The 24175-nt window shown below is 39.0% G+C and overlaps 1 protein-coding gene and 1 long non-coding RNA gene across 2 annotated transcripts in view; one reads left to right on the top strand and one right to left on the bottom strand.

Annotated features, from left to right (window-relative positions):
* LOC125126289 (uncharacterized) overlaps positions 1 to 13239 on the top strand; it is a 52022-nt gene extending 38783 nt beyond the window's left edge. Inside the window, exons 2-3 of the long non-coding RNA XR_007134583.1 lie at positions 7070 to 7187; positions 12056 to 13239. This is a non-coding gene — a long non-coding RNA (uncharacterized LOC125126289). The remainder of the gene's footprint in view (positions 1 to 7069; positions 7188 to 12055) is intronic.
* The window catches only part of CCDC192 (coiled-coil domain containing 192), a 178093-nt gene that overhangs the window by 105207 nt on the left and 48711 nt on the right, over positions 1 to 24175 (bottom strand). The window lies entirely within an intron of this gene.

Raw genomic sequence — 24175 nt, 5'->3', positions numbered from 1 at the left:
ATGAGTCTGTTTCTGTTTCCTAGACATTAATTCATGCCATATTTCAGATTCACATGTATGTGATATCATATGGTATTTGTCATTCTCTTTCTGATTTAACTTCACTTAGTACGAGATCTCTAGTTGCATCCATGTTGCTGCAAATGGCAGTATTTCCTTCTTTTTATGGCTGAGTAGTATATCACATCTTCTTAATCCATTCCTCTGTTGATGGACATTTAGGTTGTTTCCATATCTTGGCTATTGTAAATAGTGCTGCTATGAACATAAGGGTGCATGTATCTTTTTGAATTATAGTTTTGTCTGGATATATGCCCAGAACTGGGATTGTTCGATCATAGGGTAGTTCTATATTGATTTTTCTGAGGCAACGCCGTACTGTTTTCCATAGTGATGGTACAAATTTACATTCCCATCAATGGTGTATGTGGGGGGGGGGACTCCCTTTCTCCACACCCTCTGCAGCATTTTTTATTTGTAGACTTGTTTTTAGGTAACTTTACGTTTTTACTTTTCCATACGGAATTTTTATAGGTTATTTGTAGACTGCAGAGTCATAGGAGTAGGAGGAAATAATGCCCATTTCTTTTTGCCTTCCAAATTTTACATCTTTTCTTAGCCCCTGGCCATGAATTTGAGGCAAGCAGGGTGTCATGAGCAAAATTGTATCCCTCTCCCAAATTCAGGTATTGAAGTCTTAATCCTCAGTATCTCAGAATGTAACCATATTATATTTGGAGATAAGGTCTTTAAAGGGGTAATTAAGCCAAAATAAGATGTTTAAAGTGGCCCTGTCCAATCTGACTAGTGTCCTTAGAAGAATAACATGGTCACATAAAAAGGAAGGGCCATGTGAGGACAAGAAGGTGGCCGTCTTCAAGCCAGGAAGAACGGTCTCAGGAGAAAGCAACCCTGCCAACACCTTGATCTTGGACTCTCACCTCCAGAACTCTGGTGGTTGTCTCAGCTACCTAATCTGTATTATTTTGTTATGGCAGCCTCAGCAAAGTAATATACCGAGTAATCACTGCTTTTCCTCAGTCGCCCCAATAATTAATGGAAAACCCTGCCAGATTTCGCTTTCTTTACTAGCCTTAGAGGCCTGGTCAAGATGAGAGTGTATCCATCAAAATCTTGACAAAAAGTAACCCAGACAAAACATACACACGCATAAGCACACTAGAAGAAATCTTTGTTTTCCAGAGTCTGCAAAGCACTCTGAGTCTTTTGCATGTGAGCATTTTTCCATTTTCGTTTCTTTGCTGTATAGAATGTATTACAGTCTGTCATTGTATACTGTTTTAAAGGCTATTTGAGTCTGAGACATAAATTTGGAATGAATCAAAGGTAGGTAAGAAACAGGAGTTCATATTTTATTTTCCATTCTACTTCACAATACAAATTTTCATTTTTTTCAGGAAAATGGATAATTTATTGCAAGAAAAAAGCACTACATTTTTTTTTCCCTCCATGACTCTTGTTAAACCACCAGTATCCCATTCTCACTTGTCAAAGATCCTTGTCTATGCCTATATCACGGTGATACTGTTGTGGGGGTACAGTTGGGGAAACAATACTGCAATTGTATTTAAGTGTATTTAATGCCTCTATAAATCAACAAAGGCACAAAACTCTGATTCTGAAAATTACTAATCTGAGAAGTAAACTAACCTTTAAAAAATGAATAATAAAAACCCAGTAAAAATATTGTATTTCTTCACGCATTGAATTTTTATTGCAAATATTTTATGAAATTAGAAACTTTTTCTTTTTGGATTTTAGAACACAGTGTTAGCTTTTATTTGCCCAGCTCCTCCTATAGCAATTTCTCTTCTTCTTGCCATCTTTTCTCTTTGGTTTCCAGCAATGATGTTAAAAATAAACAAACTTCTTAGAAATTATAGTGCTGTCACAGATATTTGAAGGACGAAGGTGGGAGGTAATTTGTATTTTCTTCTTTGCATATCCCAGAAAATGCCTAAAGAGTTAACTACCACAAAACAACCATGAATTTTTTTTTCAGGACTGCACTTGCAGCATATGGAAGTACTCAGGCTAGGGGTCGAATTCTTGCTGCAGCTGCCGGCTTACGCCACAGCCACAGCAACACAGGATCTGAGCCACGTCTGTGCCCTACATGTAGCTCATGGCAGTGCCAGATCCTTAACCTACTGAGTGAGGCCAGAGATTGAACCTACAATCCTCATGGATACTAGTCAGGTTTCTTATCACTGAGCCACAACAGGAACTCCTGAAAAAAATATTTTAAAGAGGATCTAAGTTTCCCATTTTGTTTATTTGACTTGCACTTAAAAGCATTTCCAAGCTTGTTCTCATTTTTCACTTCAGATCTGCAGTTTCAACTTGCTTCTGACCGAGTGTACTTTTCATGTCTCGTAGACAAATCAAAGGCAGTGTTTTCAAAATCAAATTAATTCTCTTTCCCCCACCTGCTCCTCAACAGCTTCCCTCCCTTCAGGAGTGGCACCACCTTCCACTCCTTTACCCATGTTCTTTGACCTGACCAGGTTCTCCCCCCATCCCCTGTGCCCATCTCCAGTTCTCACAGTCTACTTTCTTTTTCCATCTGTTTTCTCTGTCCAGGGGAAGCCATCACTTCCCAGGTTACTGCACTAGAATTCCTTGTTGCATCTCCTCCAGGTCACTTTCCACATTGCCCCCGGTTTGACCTTTTATAACCTCAATCCAGTTATGTCTACAACCATTCAGTGGTGATCACCTGCTCTTTAGACTTATTTCTGGACCCCTTTTTGAAGAAATGAACATTATACCCCTCTGCTTGATAGTGTCTCACCTGCACTCCTCTGTACACTTTGTGTCTCATTTTATATGCCTTTTTCTGGGAAACCCCCTCACCTGCTCTCAGTCTCATTAAGGACCCTTCTTGGGTACTGTCCAAAAGGTGTGTGTTTATCCTGTCTTAGCGCTTGCCATACTACATTGCAAATGCCTTTCAAGTTGATTATGTCATCCACTAGCTTGAGGTGCCAGAAGACAGAGGCCATCTTTTTTTTTTTAAAGGGCTGCACCTGCAGCATATGGAAGTTCCCAGGCTATGGGCTGCATCAGAGCTGCCTCTGCCACCCTACACCATAGCCATAGCAACACCAAATCTGAGCCTCTTCTGTGACCTGTGCCACAGCTTGTGGCAATGCCAGATCCTTAACTCCCTGAGTGGGGCCAGGGATCGAACCTGCAACCTCATGGATACTAGTTGGGTTCATTACCACTGAGTCACAACAGGAACTCCTATAGAGGCAATCTTTATGTTGTTTACTGTAGTGTGTGCACAGAACCTGGCACATAATAGATGATGAATAAGTATTAAATGAACAGATACAAAGTAATTAGAAAATTCACACTATTTCTGATGAACTACTTATTTTACCATTTTCTTTGAATGTTTTAGAAATATAACAAATCATTCAAATGTGCTTGAAAAAAATCCAGATGTTACCTTGAGTGAACCTTTATCTTATTCCTCATACAACTCTCAAGGACAGTGTGATGACAGGGAAGGAAAGTTAAATGGTTCTGATTCCAAATGGATCAAAACACTGACACGTTAGTCCATTCCTGTTACTTAATAGTAGAGCAAATAACTAAATGCCATGAGTCACCGCTCTTCCCAATGGTTTCTAATTATTCAAGAAAAGTCTAGCCTTTTCTCCCAGAGTCCCTGCGTAGAAAGTGAAGGATACTTTAAATTTCTTTTGAAAATTGAATAGAGCTTTAAAAAATGAATTGATGAGTCAAGCCTGCAAATTCTTAGCAAATGAATGAGTGGGAAATCGCTGACCTTGGTCAAGAATTTTACATAGAGTCCAGGTATATGTATGCCTCTTGTCTTCCTACCCAGGAACTGCTGGAATTCCCCCAAAGGAATAGAAAGTTACTGTCTGACAAATCAAGTTGGAGGCAAGAGTTTCTTTACTGTTTTGACATTTATACGTTGGTCCAGTATTTCATTACCTCCTTGTACATTGCACAGCTGTGTCCGGGACAGAGAAAACTTGCCAGGCTTATTGACAGACAGTCAGCTGCACAAGGAGTTCTTCTGCTGACCGTACCTAAAGTTTTACACTGATTAAATATTTAAGAACCAATAGGTTCCATATTGAAAGACAATAAACCATGCCTGTCTAAATCAAAAAGTTTTAAAATGTCAGACATCTCGAAGACTTTGGGCTAATCATTCACCATTAGGATGATAAAAATAAACTGATTTTCTAAACTGAGCTTTTCTCTGCTGCCATCAAGAAGATCTGAAGTGGAAGGAACTCTAGGACAACATTCTTGTCCTTGCAGGCTTTATTCCTAAAGGACACAAAAAACAGATGCTAGAAGAAAGCGTTAAAAACTACCTTTGAAGTTTGCTATCAGGATCCAAGGTCTTTGCTGCCCAAATGGGTGTTTGGTGCTAGCAGAAAAACTTGTACTCCTTAGACTCTTTCTAGAAGAAATGAAAGAACTCAACTTTTCAGAAAAACACTCTGCACTTTGGGAATTTTCATGACTTACTTTGTGAAGCCTGCCCAGCCCTTGACCTATCTTGCTTCTTCCATTGCCAACATCTTGAAACATGGGCCTTGGAGAGGCTGCATAGGTGACCTAGTTCATCTGCTTCACTAATAAGATTTTGTTCAGCATTTCCATCTTATCTTAATTTAGCATATTTAAAAAATGAATACAAATGTTATAATAGTTGATTTCAAATTATCTGTGCAAAGGTAAATAATTATTAAAACTATCACCACTGCGTCATCAGGACATTGGAGGTAGAAAAAGTTGGGAGATGGTTTTTATTCTTATTCTCCAGTAAAAGGGGCTTATTTCATTACAGAATTTAATTCAAGATCACCATAGATAAAAATTCAGCAAATAGAAGAATGACCAAGTTTCAGCTACAGAATTAGAGACCCTTGTCTCTCGAAGTCCTAAATTCCAGATTTTCTTGAAGCCAGATTCTTGCTGAAGTCTTGATATACTCTTAAAAGATAAATGGACAGCACATTTTATCTGTGTTTCAGAAAACATGCAGGTTGGATACAGGGCTGCCCAAAGGAGATAAGGATTTTGTCACTCATTGAGTTTCATCCGTGCTAAAATGATTTCTTTGGCAATCCAGTGATGTCTTCGGTAAAAAAAAGTTCATGTTTTCTGACTTAAACACATTTCAGAGTATGTTGTGATTTAAAGCAGTGATTCTTTCACTTCAAAAAAAAGAAAAAGAAGAAAATTATGTCCCACTTCGGTGAAGGAGGGTGGAAAGAAGTAAAAAATTCTAATGCATCTATTTCATCTGAAAATTCTAATCCGTCTTTTCATCTGAAAGAATGGACCTGCTGTATAACACAGGGAACTCTACCCAATTTTCTGTCATAAACTATGTGGAAAAAGAATCTGAAAAAAGAATGGATGTGTGTATCTGTATAACAGAATCACTTTGATGTACAGCAGAAATTATCACAACATTGTAAATCGACTACACTTAAATACAACTTAAAAAAAACCCTCAGTGATAATGAAGAAGAAAATATCAATTTGTTGTTTGAGCTTATACATGTGCTATAAATCAATGTCCTTAAAATAATACATTTATTTTATGACCCTTGTCTTGATAGTGTGTTGCAACTCAATCTGCACAAATTCAATTAATACACCTACCAACAAGGTGTATGTAATTAGCCATTTGGTGGAGGCGGGTTGACGTGGTTGTGTGTGGGTCATATACCTCTTCTTTACCATTAGTGACATGGATGATTCCTATTTAAATAACTAGTTATTTGAAAGATATAAGCTAAAACATCGGTAATGCAAATATTCATTATCAAATAATAGCCAAATAGTCTTCAACTGTATGATCCTCAATAACCAGAAAGTTCTCAGGAAATTATATTAAAAGTGGCAAAGTTAAACTAACATTAACTTATAATTACAAAGCAAAAAAAAAAAAGCAACAATTGAGAACCAAAAATTGACCATAAAGTTGTCAAAGCATACTACAGGTTGTTTACATGTGTACCAGTAGCTTTCCAGCATTGCCAGCATTGTCTCACACTGCTTATAAAATACCTCCTTCCTTAAATTCTAGCAACTCGCTAAATTTAGGTTATGCACCTTAAATGCTAGTAATTCATAATGACATTTAACTAGTAGAAAATCTTGAGTTCTTCCTAAGAGTGATTTGGGAAGAAATATGAAATTGTACATCTTTTGGCATATGAAATTGTATATCTTTGGCAGTAAATAGAAGAAGGATTTGTATTTCTGGATCAGTTAAAGGCCATCAGAAGGCCCTGCCAGAAGACCCTGGGGGCCAGTCCTTCGCAAACCCAGGTGTAACAAACAGGACAGCTGTAGCCTCCTGGGCTGTGGGTTGAAGGGCACTGATGAGAGCTGGAAGCCTGTCCAATGGAGCATATCTGGTCCTCCTGTAAGGACTGGGATGCTGCCGAGCTGTTGCAGTCTCTCATGGTTTTTGAACCTGGGAACCTCCAAGGCTCCTGCTGACCCTAGGAGTCACCATTTATGACTGATGAGGAGATGACTGCACATGTTTCTGCTCAGAGTTTTATTAGCTATACACTTTATTGTAAAGGCAGTACTTTTTATGTTATGGAGAGAGATAGCACAAATAGGACCTGCAGGCTTTTGGGCTGTGTCTCTGAACTTTGCTCTGATGCCACTGTGTGTAACTTGTTTTCATAGCCGTTGTAAAGTGGGAATGAGTTTTAGTAGATAAAATAGAAGTAAGTGCTATTAGCCATCCCTTTCCCAGTGACTATCCATTCCTGGTCCTTCACATTGACTCTTCAGGCAAACACTTAATGAAGGTCTTTTAGTTTTATAAGAGCTCTAAAATCTGGTCCAAGTTTCCTGTCAAGATACCCAGATTATCATAAAGATCAGCTCATGTGCTTGCAAACGACCAGATTTGTCCTCTCCCATATTAAAGCCTTTTAATAAAAAGTTTCATTGTTTCTTTTGAAACAGGTATGTTTGAGTTCAAAGATTTGGTACCAATCCAACCCCATTTATCTTATAGGTGGCGAAAAAAGACACTGCTTCATAAGGAGCTGTGTGACTTCCTGAACACTGTCTTTTCCAAGAAGGAGTGACCCTAACTTCAGGACAGCAGCTCCCAAGGGGCAGGTGGACAGAAGGTGGGTGAGTTATGTGGTAGCCCCACATTTTGTTCTATAGAACACACAGAGCTCCTTTCTCCACGAATCACAGCTGATTCTTTAATGCAGACTCTGATTTCATGTGGATCCATCTAAAACAATGTTGAAATTAATGCTCTCCCAAATCTAGGCAACTACATTTTCTGTTTCTTTGAGTCTGTGAAATTCCATGAGAAAAGCACTCGGAAAGGGTTCCATTCAGGGAAAAACTGGGGGAGTATTGGAAAGACTCAAACAAAACCTGTTTACTATCTATGAACCCCCAATGAGGAAAACATTAAGAATGGGAGTTTGGAAATGAAGTTTTTCCACATTATTTCACAGGTCCTGCTTCCTTGCTGAATGTTGCTTGTTTGCTTTTATAAATACTGTTTTTTCCAGCTGGCATGCTTAAACAGGATCCATTCAAATAAATGTCATGGGACATTGAGCAATTCCAGTCCCTTTCTCAATCAAAACTAAGAGTTATATCATTTGCTCTATCCTTCCCTTTTGAGTGGCTAGAAAGTAAGTGGTTGATATTAATGTTTCAAAGAAAACTACAGCTGCTAAGTTTTTTCTTCAAGGGAAACACAGCTTTCAGCCTTTGTCCTGTCCCAAAATATAGTCTCTTTTAGGTGTTACTGCTATTTCTCAAAGAGTCGGGGGCGGTGGGTAGAAGTCTTAAGTCTTCCGTTGGTTTGCTCTCATTTCTTTCCTGAGTATGCTCATGGTTAGGAATATAACCATGCTTAGTGTTGGGTGGACATGCACACTGATCCTTGTTGGCCTGGTATTCTAGGTGGGGTGAGGACTAAGCCTTTTGGAAATGCCTAGGATTTCTATCAGCAAAGGATAAGTTGTCTAGTTGGCAATTAAAGGCCAAATCAATAATGATTCTTTTGTGTGGGCATAGTTGGAACAGAAAGCCTTTCACCAATTTTAATAAAAACTCTGAAACATGATTGTAAAGGAGTATTGGGGAAAATCCTATGACCTTCTTGGAACATATAAGAAGGATTCTCAGCGTGACCCCAGAGGTCAGAGATGAATGGATATTTGGGGCTGGCCCTTTCCAAAGAGAGCATCATGTTCTAATTGGCTGTTTCAGAAGTAAGGCAGAGACCTCAGAAAGGCTTGACCATAGGATTTATTGGTAACGATGGCGGAAGGTTGGTCCAAAACAACTTTATAGCCTTTAACCCAAGTGATAAAGAGAGGCTAGTTCACTAGTAAAATAATCTCCACTCAGGGAAATTGAACTGAGAAAATGAGTAGAGAGGAAAAGAATATATTTAATATTTAAGAGCATATTAAATTGTGAATTCTAACAAGGTGGCATAACGGAGATGTTTTGACTATCCCAAGGGTGTGTGGGTCAACGTTGCGTGAACTCAGTAATGGAAAATAGAAAGACTCCTGCTGACCAAAGACCTGGGCAGATGGTAGAGGAAAGAGGTGTGGTTGCAAACAGCCCCAGGCTTTGTCAACATTAACTGTACTCATAGACTTTAGAAGGCGGACTTTCCGCATACAAAGTGTGGGAGAAACACCTGTATTGTCGGATTACTTTCTGCACTAATGCTGTCAGTAACTGCTCAGAGCACTTGTACAAAACATCCCAGTGCCCTCATGGACATCTTCAGCGGAGGGGCAGGTTTGCCTGCGTGACTCTTTCTCAATGAAGAGCTGATAGGCAAGGTATTTCAACGGGTTGGAGCATTAAGGTTTACTAGTTCCTCTTCTCTATGGAAATCTTGCCTTGAGGCTTGACGCTGAGGTTGGTACCCAGGCTGCAACACAGACATAGTCTAACATGGGAGCTTGGTGTCACCCACTGTGCCTCCCGGGCCCTGAGGGACTGACATCGTGGCAGCACTGTGAGGGCCATCTTATCTGTGGTGCTTCCAAAGTCTTCATCTGCAGAGACCTGTGCTCTGAAACCAAGCAGGTGCACTCTGCCTTTCCTAGAGCCTCTGATGGAATGTCCTTTCCCCAACATTCCCAGAACTCCCTCCATCCCATTTTTGTTTTGATATTATCTTACCAATGAGACCTGTCCCTGCCACTCTGTATAAAATAACACCCCCTTCCTAAGGTCTAACCAGTGTCTATACTCTATTTTTCTCTTCAGCTTTTTTGTACCCTCTGATACTTGGTATTTACTAGTTTTTTTGCTGGTCTTTTTTGCCCCACTAGAATGTAAGCTCTCTGATGGCAGGGATTTTGTTTATTTTGTTAACTGCTATTTCTCACCATAGGCATCCTGTAAATATTTGGGAAATAAATAAATGAGGTCTTAAGCAGTGCTTTTAACTCTGATCTCTCTCAGCTTCCTCAGACCATAGGCATTTTGGGCATCAAGTGGAAGGAAAGACGGAAAGGGCTTTGTTGCAAAGGATGTAACTTGAATGTGTCCAGAGTCCCAAGGTTAAACAATGTATCCAAGGAGCAAAGTGAAAGCCTCTTCTCTCTGAGAAGGGCAAGCAGTTTTCTGTGTTTCTTGATTAGGTGATACTAGGTGATAAGGCAGGGTCCTACCAAGCCTGGAATGTTGTCCCTGGAATGCCAAATTTTTTGTTCATAGAGGAAAAGAATCAGGACAGTTGATTCAAATGTGGCCATGGACAATGCCAGAGTCCAATAGTTAATTGACTTGTCTCTAGATTTTAATTTATTTAAATCTTCCCTTTACTGTCCTTTGGTTTACATTTTGAAACCAAGTAGCTAGTAGAGTTTGGGAAATATTTATAGTTATTTTAAAGTTGGTAGAAATTGACAGAACACTGTAAACCAACTATAATGGAAAAAATAAAAATCATTAAAAAATACATAAATAAAATAAAATTGTGTTGTAGTATGGTTTGTAGTTGACTAGATTTTGTGTTAGCCTTCTGTCCCATGGTTTCTGGTACCGTCTTGTACCTGAAGTCTTTTCTGGTGGTTACAGTCATGCTGCCATGGAGGAAAGAGTCACCCATTAGGATAGGATCTTCAAACATCGTGGGCTTAAGGACTACCTGAGGATGTACTTGATCACCCAAGTTCCCTTCTTCTCTGTCACTCTTAATTCCAGATGCCAGGGACAGTAGGCTGTGAGCTGGGCCTTAGGACTTCCTGCAGGATACCTGGATAAATTCTTAGCTTCAACATTGGCCAAAATGGAGATAAACCCATAAAGTCCATGAAAACCTGGTTGCCCAACTCCATGTTAAAGATCCCTAGGGAGGTTAGAAGAGCTTCATGGAATCTTTATAAAGACTAATTCTCTAGTCTCCTGCAGAATAATCAAGAAAAGGGGCCAAGAAGACATTTTGGACTTCTTAGGAGAGAGACTGGTTGTTAGATGAGTCTCCCCATTCACCTCGAGATGCCAGGTACAAGGCACAGCACCATCCACTGTGGGCACCATGGCCTCAGTCAGTGGCATCCTGGAGCCTCTTCATGTGGGCTTATAAGAGCAGGTTGTTAAACTTTCAGGACAGTTAGGAACAGGATGATCTAACATTGGTGGCTTAAAAAGGGTCATGGTGGTGGGGGTATTTATTTAAACACTGAAATAGGCAAACACTGTAAATGAGGGCTCCTCTCCCTCTCCCAAGAGCTGGAGGTTAAACATTCACCATAACACTTCCAGCCCTTAATCATCACTTGACATTACAGTGAATACTTTGCTTGGATTGTGTGTGTGTGTGTGTGTGTGTGTGTGTGTGTGTGTGTGTGTGTGCACGTGCATGCATGTGGACATGTACACATATGTAATGTGTCTATATTATGGGGATAAAAGGAGAAAAAGGATTTTTGAAAGATGTTAGCCATATGGTGAACAGAGGGCATGGAAAGTACAACCAAAAAGCTAATGAGACATTTTTATGTTAAAAACATATTTAGAGTAAAATAATTCTTGTTACAAATTTTACTAAAGAGTACATCATTAAAAAGATTTATTATAAAGATGATAAGGATTTATTGATAGAGGGGAAAGTGATACATATAGTTGCACAGTGCTATACAGAGATCATATTTTTGTGAAAACAAACAAAAAAATCTCAACTTTACAAAATGTACGTGTATGTATATGTTTTTCTATGTTAGAGTATAGAAATTACATGTTATTGACATAAGGGGAGAAAAGGTAGGAAGAAAGGGAAGGCAATTTTAAAATGTATATACTTTCATATTATTGACCTTTTGGCTAAGGTTTCATTGGTTACATTTTGGACCTGCAGTGCAAGAGCTGAAAAACATGACTTTTAAAGGATGACTAAATTAGAAATATAATATGAATGAAATGTGATAAATGTACATGAAGGTTTTTGAGAGAAATAATCTTCATTCAGTTCCATACACAAAATTCACAGCATCACTCAAAATAGGAAAAAATTTCACCTAATATAAACCAGTAAGGGTGTGAAGATGATTGTAAATGAAATGCTAAGGTTAAATAAAAAAATATTAGAGGATGTGTGTGTATTTCTATGTGCTTTAAAATACTTTGTAAAAACAATAGAGGGTAAAGCTATCCCAGTAAATGGAGACCAAGGTGCTTGAACAACTACAAACACCGTGTAGACAATAGACTATTCATTTTGTGCTGAGGAACTGCAGCCTAAATATCTTTCTGCCTATTCCAAGTAAGACACAATGACTCTCTAACCTTGGACCAGCTGTTGAGTCTCCCTATAAATTGTAGCAATCCAAGGAGAGGGTAGTCATCTTTGTGAAAGGATCTCAGAAGCCGTAATGCACTATATACATTTTAGCAATAAAGAGATCTAAAAGGAGAAATCATCAGAAAGCTTGGATTGTATGCTAATGTTCACTATTGTGTTAAACCTTTGCCAAAATGTAAGTTTCTTTCATTTCAGATATTTGAAGTCACATTAAAGAAGTGATCCCCCCAGACTCAATAAAGAAAACATATTATCCTATCGCTGACTCCATCACATCAGATAAAGGCAATCTCCCTACAACCTCAAGTATTCCTCTGGAAATAACATGGATTGTTTACTCCACCAGAGAGCCACCTGTATTGGTCTGTCAATCCTATTTTAGAGATAATGAGTGTACAGAGACAGGAACCTAAAGCAGGGTGTGTTGACATAATTAGGTGGTAACTCCCAAAGTTCTTTTAGGGATAAGAGAGAAATAGGTATCTCTTGCTCTGTACGGAAATTCCTTTTTAGTTGGTTTCCTACTAGTTGCCTAGTTTGTGTCTTCCCTGCTGTTCAGTGGTTATTTAATTTAGGGTTAACAGAGGATCTTTGCCTGGGACGTGGGCTTCAGCATTTCTGGAAAAGAGGCTCTGCAATTGATCTGAGTAGATACGTATTAAACATTCTGCAAAACAGACTAACTCCAAGATCCATTTCAATAGCTACTAACCTCCTGGGAAATGCCCAGCACTACTAGATTTTCTTCTTCTACTGGGAGTCCCTAATACAGGGCACTAGGATATTGCTGCCTTTCCCCAAGAGCAAGAAAGTAAGAAGATGCCATGACCTCAGAGTCCCAGCCGTGCTCGCTCAAGTCGGTTTCTGAGGAAATGTCTGGGGGCATATGTCCAGCAACAAAATACATGCCCTGTCTGTTGGGCTTTGACTTCACAGGCTTTTCCTCAAGATAACATTCAGGCTCTTTCACCTCTCCTTGCCTCTGCATGGTCTGTTGCCTCTGCATGGTCTGTTGCCTCTGCCTGGATCTCTCTCACACTCACCCCTGTTTTCATTTGGCAGTTTTGTCCCCATAATTTAATACTCAGCTCAGGTATTCCCCCCCCCCCCCCAGTCCTCCACGTATGAAGCCTTTGTTGCGCGATCCCCCTCTCCAGCCTGGGTTAGGGATGCTTTCATGAGTTTCCATAGTAATTTTGGATTGCTGCCATAATGTGGGACATGACCTATGTATGTATGGTTAATCTCTTTATCACACCAGCAGTGGTTTTAAATTTTGATTGCATGTTAGAATGATTCAAGAGATTTTTAAATTCTTGATGCCCTCCCTATACTCCAGATGGATGAAATCAGGGTCTCTAGGGGGTGGGACCTAGGATTCAGAATTTTTTTTTTTTGTCTTTTGAAGGCCACACCTGCAACATATGGAGGTTCCCAAGCCTATGCCACAGCCACAGCAACTGGGGATCCAAGCCAACTCTGAAACCTACACCACAGCTCATGGCAACACTGGATTAAGAATTTTTTAAAGCCTCCCCAATTGATTTCAGTGGGTAGCCCAAGGCTGAGAACCACGGCATTAGATGGCACAATCCTAGAGGGTGGTGACTGGTTCTTTTGTGTACCAACTCAGTGCACAAGGCTGACTGATGCTACTATTTTGCTAAGTTAATAAATTAATACAAGTGAGAATATTTTAGACTTTAATCAGGTGATATTAAGAGTTAGCCACTCATTTTTTTCCTAGAACACAAGTGGTTCAGAGTAAAAAAAATACAAATACATTTATTAAAAATCATTAAATCCATTGGTTTTACAGCAGTTATTTAGGAGAAAGCTATTGTGTTTTATTCATACATCATATTCTGAAGATTTTTCTGTTAGCATTCTATACTATTTTTATGTACATTTTCTTAAGTAAAATGATGAACTCGAAGAATTACAGATTTGTGTGAGTGTCTCTACAATGTTATAGTTGAGGAGATTACACATGTAAGGCTCAGGTACAATGATTCCCAAAGTGTGGTTCATAGATCGTCTGCATCCAAATGAAAAAATACATGTTTCCAGCTTCCATTCCATACCTGCATTTAGATTCTTTGGCAAAGGAATCGAGAAAGCTATTTGTATTTTTTTATTTTTTCTTGAAATACATCACTATTATCTAATTATAGAAAGTTTCTTCAACATAAGATGAAACCTATACTCATTGGATAGAACTCATTCCTCATCTACCACCTATCACTCACTCTCTCAGGCCAATAGCAACCAGTTCTACTTTCTATCCCTATGTATTTGCCTACTCTGGACATTTCATATCACTGGACTTATATAATAGGTGTTTTTTTTTTAATTTAGTGTAATATTTTAAGAAATCATTCATCTTGTATCATGAATCAGTACTTCATTCCTTTTTATGACTGAATAATAAATAGTTTATTGTTTAGATATACTAATTTTTTTTTTGGTTTTGTCTTTTTTAGGGCTGCACCCATGGCATATGGAATTTCTTGGGCTAGGGGTTGATTCAGAGCTACAGCTGCCAGCCACAGCCACAGCCATAGCAAAACGGGATCTGAGCCGTGTCTGCAAATTGTACCACAGCTCACTGCAATGCCGGATCCTCGACCCACTGAGTGAGGCCAGGGATCGAATCCTCATTCTCATGGATACTAGTCAGATTTGTTTCTGTTGCGTTACAATGGGAACCCGCTACCACATTTTTTTTTTTATCCAGTCATCAGTTGGATATTTGGCTTTTCATTTTTTGGCAGTTGTAAATGCTGCCATGAATATTTGTGTACAAGGTTTTATGTAGATAGGTTTTTGGTTCTCTCAGGTATTACCTAGGAGTATAATTGCTGGGTCATATGGTAACTCTTCCACCTGTATTTTAAACAACCTTTTCAGATAGTTCTAAGACTCCCTGAGGTTGAAAACTACTTTCCTAGCATCACTATCCCATCCAAGGCACAGTACCCAAACCCCAAAACTCCTAGCAGGTGTGAAATGGTACCTGCTAATGGGTGGAAAAGAAGGACTATCATAGCATCCAGTTAATTCTGATTCATAAATAAAAAGGTAACTACGAAGTTAGTATAAATAATAATATCACATTGTTGTCTTTGACAAATGTAAATCCATATATATTAAAAGATAAGATTTAAAGAAGCAAATAGCTAGGAGTAAGTCAGTCACTACGAACTGTGGACTCCTTCTAGGCTACAGGTAAATTTATCTTGATTTATTTTTGTCTGAGACCTAAGAGCTTATGCCAGGAACCAGATTCTGGGTTGATAGGTGTGGTGGAAATACACCATTCTTTTTGCTTTGCAAGCATTTTGAGCACTTTTTCTAAACTTGAAGATTTCCTTGTCTATGAGTCCTTACCTTCTCAAAGTAAAAGGCTGGAATTCACTTGCCACCCCCTTGCATCCTCAGTGCATGTCTAAGATCTGCTCTCCATCAGTCAAAAGCATCCATGACAGAATTCAGATCAGATGATTTTGGGGTGTACTCCATTCATAGCAGAAACACCCTATACAGAGGCAGAGGTTCAAGAGGACATGTCCAGGGCTGGCAACACAGTGGTGGGTGATTCCACTAGAGCAGCTCTGTGTAATATCGAACATCATTCCCAGCTTCAGTTTCCGAGTCTGGTCCTCTGGCCCTCCTAGATGGTTGGGGAATCACTCATGATCTTCATTTAATTCCTCTTCTGCTTAAACTGGTGGGAATGTATTTCTCTTAAACAAGAATATGATTGCTCTCAAAGAATTCTACCTTAGAGGTTCCATTGATGCTGAACTGTCAGTAGAAGCTTGCCTCAAAATCGCTAGCTAGTTTTAGAGCCCTGGTACTCTTTGGCAGAGAAGTCATCTTTTTCAGCTTTGTTTTGACAAATTCTCTGTACCACTTGGTATAAAAAGCTTTATAGATGCAATCTAAATGCTTTGTGATATTTGACTCTAATTATAAAATATTTATCTACACAATAGCATGTTGATTTCTATGGTACTCTCTGTGGAACATTAACTATGAATCATGATCTCTTTGTGAAGTCCATCAGTCTAATAAATGTTCTTACTTCTTTTTTAAATTTTATTAAAGTATGGTTGGTTTACAATGCGTTAATTTCTGCTGTACTGCAAAGTGATTGTTATACATATATACATTATTTTTCATAGTCTTTTCCATTATGGTTTATTATAATATATTGAATACATTTCCCTGTACTATATATTAGGACTTTTTTATTTATCTTTTCTCTATATAGTAATTTGTATCTAATAATCCCAAACCTCTAATTTATCTCCCTACCTCTTTCTCCTTTGGTAACCGTAAATTTGTTTTCTATGTCTCTGAGTCTGTTTCTGTTTTGCAAATAAGTTCATTTGTATCATAGTCTATTATTATTATGATTTTGTCTTTTTAGGGCCGCATCTTTGGCATATGGAGGTTCCCAGGCTAGGGGTCAAATCCAAACTGTAGCTGCTGGCCTACACCACAGCCACAGTAATGACAGATCCAAGCCACGTCTGCATCACAGCTCATGGCAACGCTGGATCCTTAACCCACTGAGTGAGGCCAGGGATTGAACCTGCATCCTCATGGAAGGATACTAGTCAGATTTTTTTATGCTGAGCCATGATGGGAACTCCTGTATCATGGTTTCGATTCCACATATAAGTGATATCATACAATGTCTGTCTTTCTCTGTCTGACTTACTTCACTTAGTATGATAATCTATAGGTCCATCTATGTCACCACAAATGGCATTATTTCATTCCTTTTTTTCTTACTTCTCTAAGAGCATATGTTTTAATTAAGATGACTTTTCCTCAATACAATTTTTTTCTACTGTACAGCATAGTGACCCAATTATGCATACACGTATACATTCTTTTTTCTCACATTATCGTGCTCCATCATAAGTGACTAAACCCATTCTAAAAGAAATACTGAAAGGGCTTTTCTAAATTAAAAGAAGAAGAAGAATTAGGATGGAGGAAACTACAATTGGAAAGCAGTCACATAAATAAATAGATCTAAACATGAAGATGCTAAAAAAAAAAAGACAAAATCATATACTGTGGAGAAGGAAAGTAAGAAAATATAGATTCTTTTTTTATTTCATTCCTTTTTATTGCTAAGTAGTAGTCCATTTCACATATATATAAGGTGGTCTTATTTTTTAATCAACTTCCCTGCCCTGCTATTTTAAACACATATGAATGCACCATAGCAGCTTTAAAACACAACGTCTAATAGCTTTTCCTTAGCATCACGGATGGATGAAAAGGTTTAAGGAGAGAATAAGGATCTGTGATTTTGAACTTTATATATACATGTTATTATTTAATAATATATAATCAAGAACGTATGCAATCATTGCTTTTGACAAATCCCTTCTTATACTTCTTGATATAAAGAAGCCTCTTAGACTCAAGTGGGCAGTCTGGAAGGCCTGTGAGAGGATGGTTTCTGTGACACCAAAGGTAAAATCCATACAAGAACTTGTGAATGTACCCAAATTATGTTAGCTGTGATTTTCTCCAAGCTTCTCCAGTCTCAAGTAGGCTATTTCAAGAAACCAGGTTTTGAGTTTCTTACATCGCTCCAAAAATGAAGTCCAGGAAAGAAATAGTGTTTCAGCTGATGTTCTGACCTTTCCTCTTTATCTCCCTCAGGTTTGGTTTCTTCTGGCATGTGGCAGTCCACAGGAAATGTCATAAATATCAATGGACCCTTTCTAAAATATTTTAAAGCTGGTATCTGCCATAGTTCCCAAGGCACACAGTGTATGCCTATACTATATAGACCTAAGAGCATATCTATGAACCAACAGTTTCAGTCTGAGAAACACCAGCCTGCAGTCTTACTACTGTGCATTTTTAAAGCAACCCACAATCACGCAAAAAGACAGAGATCCTGCTGTCAGAATGTTCATTCAGAAGGGCTACAGAGAATTATATTTTAGGCTAGAAATTTCCCCGGAACCTATCTATGTTCTTGAAAATAAAAATAAAACAAATAGTAACCCATCCATGAAAACGAATTAGAAAGTATCCTAAGAAAAAGAATTTGTCATATTTACAGAAGATTTTGGAATACCATTGTCCATCCTCAGCAATGTTTAGGACAATGAGTGAGGCCACATTGGAAGCCATGTGGCCTATAATTTTACTGGCGTGATTTTCCAGAGGGGTCACATTTGAAACTGACCAGCAAAAGATTCGTTGGCTAGGAAGGCATCCTGAAGTCTAGATCCTTATCCTGAGATCCATGGCTAAAAAGGCAAAGTAAACCCCCAGGCACCACACTTACGGAGAAGTCATGCAACCACCCTCAAACTGTTAACTGAGTCTCTCTCCAACAAAACTCTGAACTCGTCCAATCTACTAAAAAACTACATATTCATGAGCATTGAACATGCTAGTGGTTCAGGGTGAAATTCTTCTGAATCCTAGGTTTCCATCCAGAGTGACTTTTGTCTACAGCAATGGCTAACTAAACACCGCAGCTTTTTAAAGGCTCCTGCGATAGAGCTCTTTAATTACTTTTGTTCCCTCATAAGCTCTGTCTCTGGGGATAAGTGTGCTTCAGGCATTGAAGAGTGTTCAGGGGGGAAACATTCCCAGGAGCTCAAACTGGACACAACTTGTTTTTAAAGGCTTAATGTAAACATCTAGCTGCCGTCTCATTAGCAATTCCACGAGGCAGAGTAATGCCTCTTAGTCTCATATCCGCCCTGTGTTTCTTCTGAGCTTCCAGTCTGACTGTTAGTATTGTTCCTGCTCCCACCCCCACCCTGGTGCTCTGGGCACGCTCCCCTCCCAGTCTGATCCCCTAACTTCCTCCTCCTGCTCCTCCTTCTAACACTTCCTCTTAACCAGTTCTTCCCCTACTGAAGATAGGCAACAGCAACTCACAACCAAGTCTCCTTGTACAGGGTAAGCCTGAAGGATGAGAGACTGGCTTGTTAGGATGGGAAAAACTAGTTGAAGAATCAACACTAACTATTTCTCTTGGAATATTCCTCCTTTGCCTCTTCCTGGAATTTTGTGACTGACTTCTACCCTTTCTATGAAAAGCTCACGTTCTCCTTAGTTCCTGCCCCACAATCTTGCCATAGATTTTTCATGAAAAAAAGTTCAAGAGGTGTGGTGTTATTATTTTAGGTTTTCTTCATTTTTAAGATGACTCAGACCTAAGCCATTTGCCTGACTGGTTATCCTCCTTTGAGAAATCACACCTGTTTAAACAAGTTTGTCCAAATCATTTATGTTATGTGGTTGCTGATTATTTGTACAAGTTCTGAGTCGATGACAATACCTTCTCATTTATAAAGTCTCGAGAGGACTCTCCTGGACCTCTTCTCTTTGCCTCCGTCCAGACAGGCTCCTGGTGGGGTTTATGTCGATTCTCAATAAATGGAACTTAAATAAGCACAGAGACTGGGCAAAAGATGTAAAAGATAGGATTCTTTATACTTGGAACACTGCAAATAATAAACATCTGCACATAAGCAGTTGCTTAAATTAACATTTAAAAATTAGAAACAACTTCCCTTTTTCCTTTTGCAAAGGAGGAGATGATAGCTTCAGTGATTCTTAGGAAACAATATGAAAATTTACTTGCTTAAAAAGTAAATTCTGGACCATTCTGAGGTTCCTCATTCAGTCTAATTGAGGGTGCTTCTGTTCCAGAGGAATTCCTGACAGTGTTTGAGGATGGGAAGGCCAAAGCAGGAAAAGGACAGAAGAAGAAACTAGAGACCTGGAAAGATATGTGCCAGTTAACCCTTCTCTGTCCTCCACTGGCTCCCCGACTAAAGGCACATTGATGTTTCCAGAGATGTGCATCCAAAAATGAATGTCAAAGAAACTTTGGCCAAGTCAGCTGCATTGCATTTAGCACTGCCCAGGGGGACTGTGTGTCATCCAGACTCCCAGGTGGGATGTTTGTTTACGGGGTCAAAGCAAGAATTGGACAGAATCAAGTGGGATGACCTTCTCTAGGGGGCCGAGAAGTAAAGGTTGGGAAGGTGAACTTGGAGGGGCAGGAGTATGGTCAGAATTGCCTCCAAGCATTCAGGATGAACTTTTCCAGCTGCAAAACTCCTCAGCACTCGTCTTCCATTCCCTGTGGCATTGTCAGCTGCCTAACGCAATCACTGTGTTCTTCCCCAGGTGAAGGGGAACAAAACACCTGTATTAGTTCTTCTGTGCCTCCTCTGGAGGGTGCATACAGTCTCCTGGACACTTTCCTTGTGCGCAGAAAGAATGAGTGCTTTAAAAACAAGTACTTCTTGGGGCTCAACAGAGACTTGCATTTCTTTGAGACAGTGGAGTACTTGAGCATCAAACTCAATAAAAGAGAATTTAGTATCAAAGAATATATGCTTTTAAATTGTTAGAAAAATGTCAAAATATTTATTACAAATGATGGTCAGGATAGGGTAGCAGCAGCGATTAATGCAAGATGAGTGAAGGTTGGCTGTGTTGCAGGTACTGACTTAACCTCTTTACCTGTGTCATCAAGTATTCACAATAAACCTCCTGAGGCAGGTTCTATGGTTATCCCATTTTACAGATAATCATGCTGCAGAGTTCTCAGAGTGTTTTCTCACCAAGAAGACCATTAAACTTAGCACTGAACAAAGCCATAGGAGTGCCTGCTGGGTTTTTGTTGTTGTTCTTTTATTTTTTTGTTTCATTAGTTACCCAGCCCTTATACCAGGTTTACTATGTGGCAGGTAATGATCTAAGAACTTGAAAAGTATTAACTCATTGAATCCTCCTGACAACCCTATGAGGTAGATACACTTATTGTCATTATGTTGAAGTCATGGAACTCGCACCTCAAGTGATAAAGCATCCTACTCAAGGTCACCCAACTCATAAGCTAGGGGAGTGGGGCTCTGACCCCATAACCTGTCTGAAATTTTCAGAGAGAAAATGTCTTATACCAGCAGTTGATGCTTAGGCATTTCTACGTACTTAGTTAACTTACCCAATTTACTGGGGCAGGGACGGGTTGTGGAGTGTGGGGGGATTGTGAAGGAGAGGTTGACGAGGGCAAGGACAAGCCTTTCTTCTGTCTCCTCTTCTCAGACCAGCATCATGAAGGCCAGTTTCCCCTACTCCAGCACTGACACTGCCCACCTTGAGCTCTCATGCTAGGAGAGGAAATTAACATTTGTTGATAGTGTTGAGCATCTGGAAAGCCTGTGGTTGAGAGGCCTGACCTCATTAATATAAGAACCTAAAAATATCTCAAGTAGGGAGGGGATGGAGTTTAGTGTTTTGAGAAAGAAAGGAAAGTAAGCAAACTCAAGGGGAGGAAGTTGGTTCATTCAAAACAAAGAGGATAAGGTAATGAGGGTTATTCAGGTGGCAGAGGCCATACTCCACTTCTACCCAGGTCATTTGGATAATACGACCTCAAGTAGGCAGGTGTGCAAAGGAGGCTGAACCCTGAGTGCTGTTTATAGATGAGAAGCTCCCACAAATCTTCTGGTAAGGCTTATTACTGACAAAAAAGAGCCAATGGTCTTTGAAGGTCCAGTAGCATGGGCCTAGAGCAGAGGGAATGGCAGCCACAATGAACTAGAAAATGGTGCCCCTCAACTGCTGGTTAGTAATATCCCTGAGGTTTCTATATGCACCCCCAGAGGGAGAGACGACTAACCTTCCTACTAAATGCCGGAGAGTACATTTCCTGCTAACAATGACAAAAGGGCCCTGAGTCAGATTTGTATTTATTTTTTTCAAAAAGCAACTTGATATTTTTGTCCATTGAATATCACAGAGCAAGACACGGAGGGATATTGTACATTCTCTTTCATACTTTTTGATTGTCTGTTATTTATTGCATAATCCCAAGTTTTTCCCTAGTTTAATGCTGATACTAATAATTTCAAAAAATATACCAGTTTCTAATGTCCTTCCTTCTGGAGTCACGTTGTGAATATCTATAAATCAAAGATAAAATGAATGACTTGAACCCTGTGTGGCAGTGGCAGAATCGGACATCCACTTCTCAAAATCCATGGTTGCTTCTTCTTCCTGGGTGCACAGTTCAACGACCTTTCCCAGCTTTCCTTGCAGTTAGTGTGGCCCCATGACTGAGTTCTAGCCCATGGAATGTGATCAGAGGTGAGGGGCTCCACTTCCAGAAACAGCCCATTATAAACCTCCCAAGCAATCACCTCCGTGATCTCTCCCCCTCTGGCCACCTAGAACAGAGGGGATCCCAGAGTAACCTGGGAATCTGCATGTCACAGATGGCAGAGGCTCCTTCAGTCCTTATCCCTGGAGAACATTGAGAAATGATGCATTAGCAGGGCCTGTCCACCAACAAGAACATTCACAACAGAGTGAACAGAATGAGCAAGAGATAAACTTTTCTTGTGTTAAGTCATGGAAATTCTGGGGTTTCTTTGTTACAACAGCTAGCATTAGCCTTGCTAATAAAATCAGAGTGGCTGAAACAACAACCATAAAAACTAACTCCCCTCGCATGTAATCGCATACTCATGTCCTTTGTAATGAACATCTTTAAAATTACAGAACAGATGTAGGAAAAGAACCGTCTAAATTTAAAACTCAGTGTCAAGTTCATATTTAGGCTGCCTATAAATGTGTTTTGTTTGCCACACAAAGCATTCTACTTTGCTTGAGTTCATTGCTAACATTTATAAATGGTATTTCACAAAAAAATTGGATTTTCACCTTCAGAATAATTGGAGGATTTGGCCAACGTGGGCTTTATTCTTCCTTTTATGTTAGTCATGCACTTTCTAGATTCACATGACTTATTCTGGCCATCCTCCCTCTCCTGCATTACTTACTTGGCCTTTAAATGCAGTTGAATTTGCCTGCTGGATTATCATAAATAGCTGGGGATTTAAAAAAAATGCAATCTAATCAGACTACAATTACAATGAGTAAAAATTACTGTAACTATTACATGTTATGCCCTTGGCTTCTTTTGATGGAAATTATAGAAGCAGCCATATAAAACCCATGTGTGCATTTGCTGATCTGATGTTTTTGGTAGGTTCTCCCCTACCCTGACTATAGCTCTCAGTATTTCCTATATGAAATCCAATATAAAAATCTCATTTCAGAATTAACTCATTAGAAAATAATTAGTAACATCTTCTCCTCATAATGTATAAGAGCTATTTATCTGATCTTTTTTTCCTGTTTTGCCTTTGGCTGTTACGAAGATCAAAGCTATATTTCTGTTTCAGCTATACTGCACGGGAATTTATGACTTATAAACATGAATATTCTATTTTTTTCCTTTTATTGCTATTTTATTTCACTGTATATGTTCTCAATTATAGTTATTTATATACTTTCAAAAATTCAATGATTTCATACTTTCATTTCTTATAGGCCATCTCAAATTCTTTGTGAAGTTAGACTATAAATATATAAGTATGGTTAAATTAAACATTATAGTTAATGTTTAATAACAGTATAAAATTATATCAAGAGAACAGATAAAGTTTAAAATTCATAAAATGCCAGGCTATATCTATTTAATACATACATATTTATTTGACTTTGTTTTTTCCCTTTTGAAAATAGGATGAGGTGATGAATAAATAATTTCTTGGTATTTATGGGTGATTTACTACAAACTAGAGGGACAATCTTTATTTGTTGTTGTTTTATTATAAAAAATTAATGCTAACTAGCAGCCAGTAAATACAGATAATATGTCCTCATTTACTTGTTCATTCCTCCACAAGGCATCTATTGAACACCTATTTGTGTCAAGAACTATGTGTAAATAACTCCAAATCTCAGATCTTGGGAACTCAACCAATGGCGTGAAGGCCAAAAGAGAGATCTATAGAATGTTCACTAGAGGGAAGGTAAGTTACTGTCTGAGGAGTCAGGAGAAGTTTTTCACCTGGGTGACAGGTGTACTCTTTGTTGAAAGGCTAGTAGGGGTTGATGTAGGGGGAAGGGCCTTATTGGTGATGGGATGGAGGCCTGAACCTAGAGGAATCCCCAGTGAATTCCAAATCCTCAAGTCAGAACCACTGTTGGTGTCAAGCGGCCATAGCGGAAGGGAGAGAAGGTCAGGAAATGAAACTGGCAAAGGAGAAATAGGAGGGTCCTGGTCAAGGTCCTTACTTGTCATTATAGTTATTTATTCTCATATAGTCAATGAATGACTCTGAGGATTTGAGGCAGGAGACTTATGAACTGAATCTATAGTCCATGGAACTAGCTCAGGAAGAACTGCCCAGGGCACTTTTACCAAATCAGTCTTATTATTTCCCTTATTTA

This window comes from Phacochoerus africanus, chromosome 4 (assembly GCF_016906955.1).
Source record: "Phacochoerus africanus isolate WHEZ1 chromosome 4, ROS_Pafr_v1, whole genome shotgun sequence".
Classification (NCBI taxonomy): Eukaryota; Metazoa; Chordata; class Mammalia; order Artiodactyla; family Suidae; genus Phacochoerus; species Phacochoerus africanus.
The sequence above is the reverse complement of the archived record's forward strand: the minus strand, read 5'-3'. Positions and strand labels throughout refer to the sequence as shown.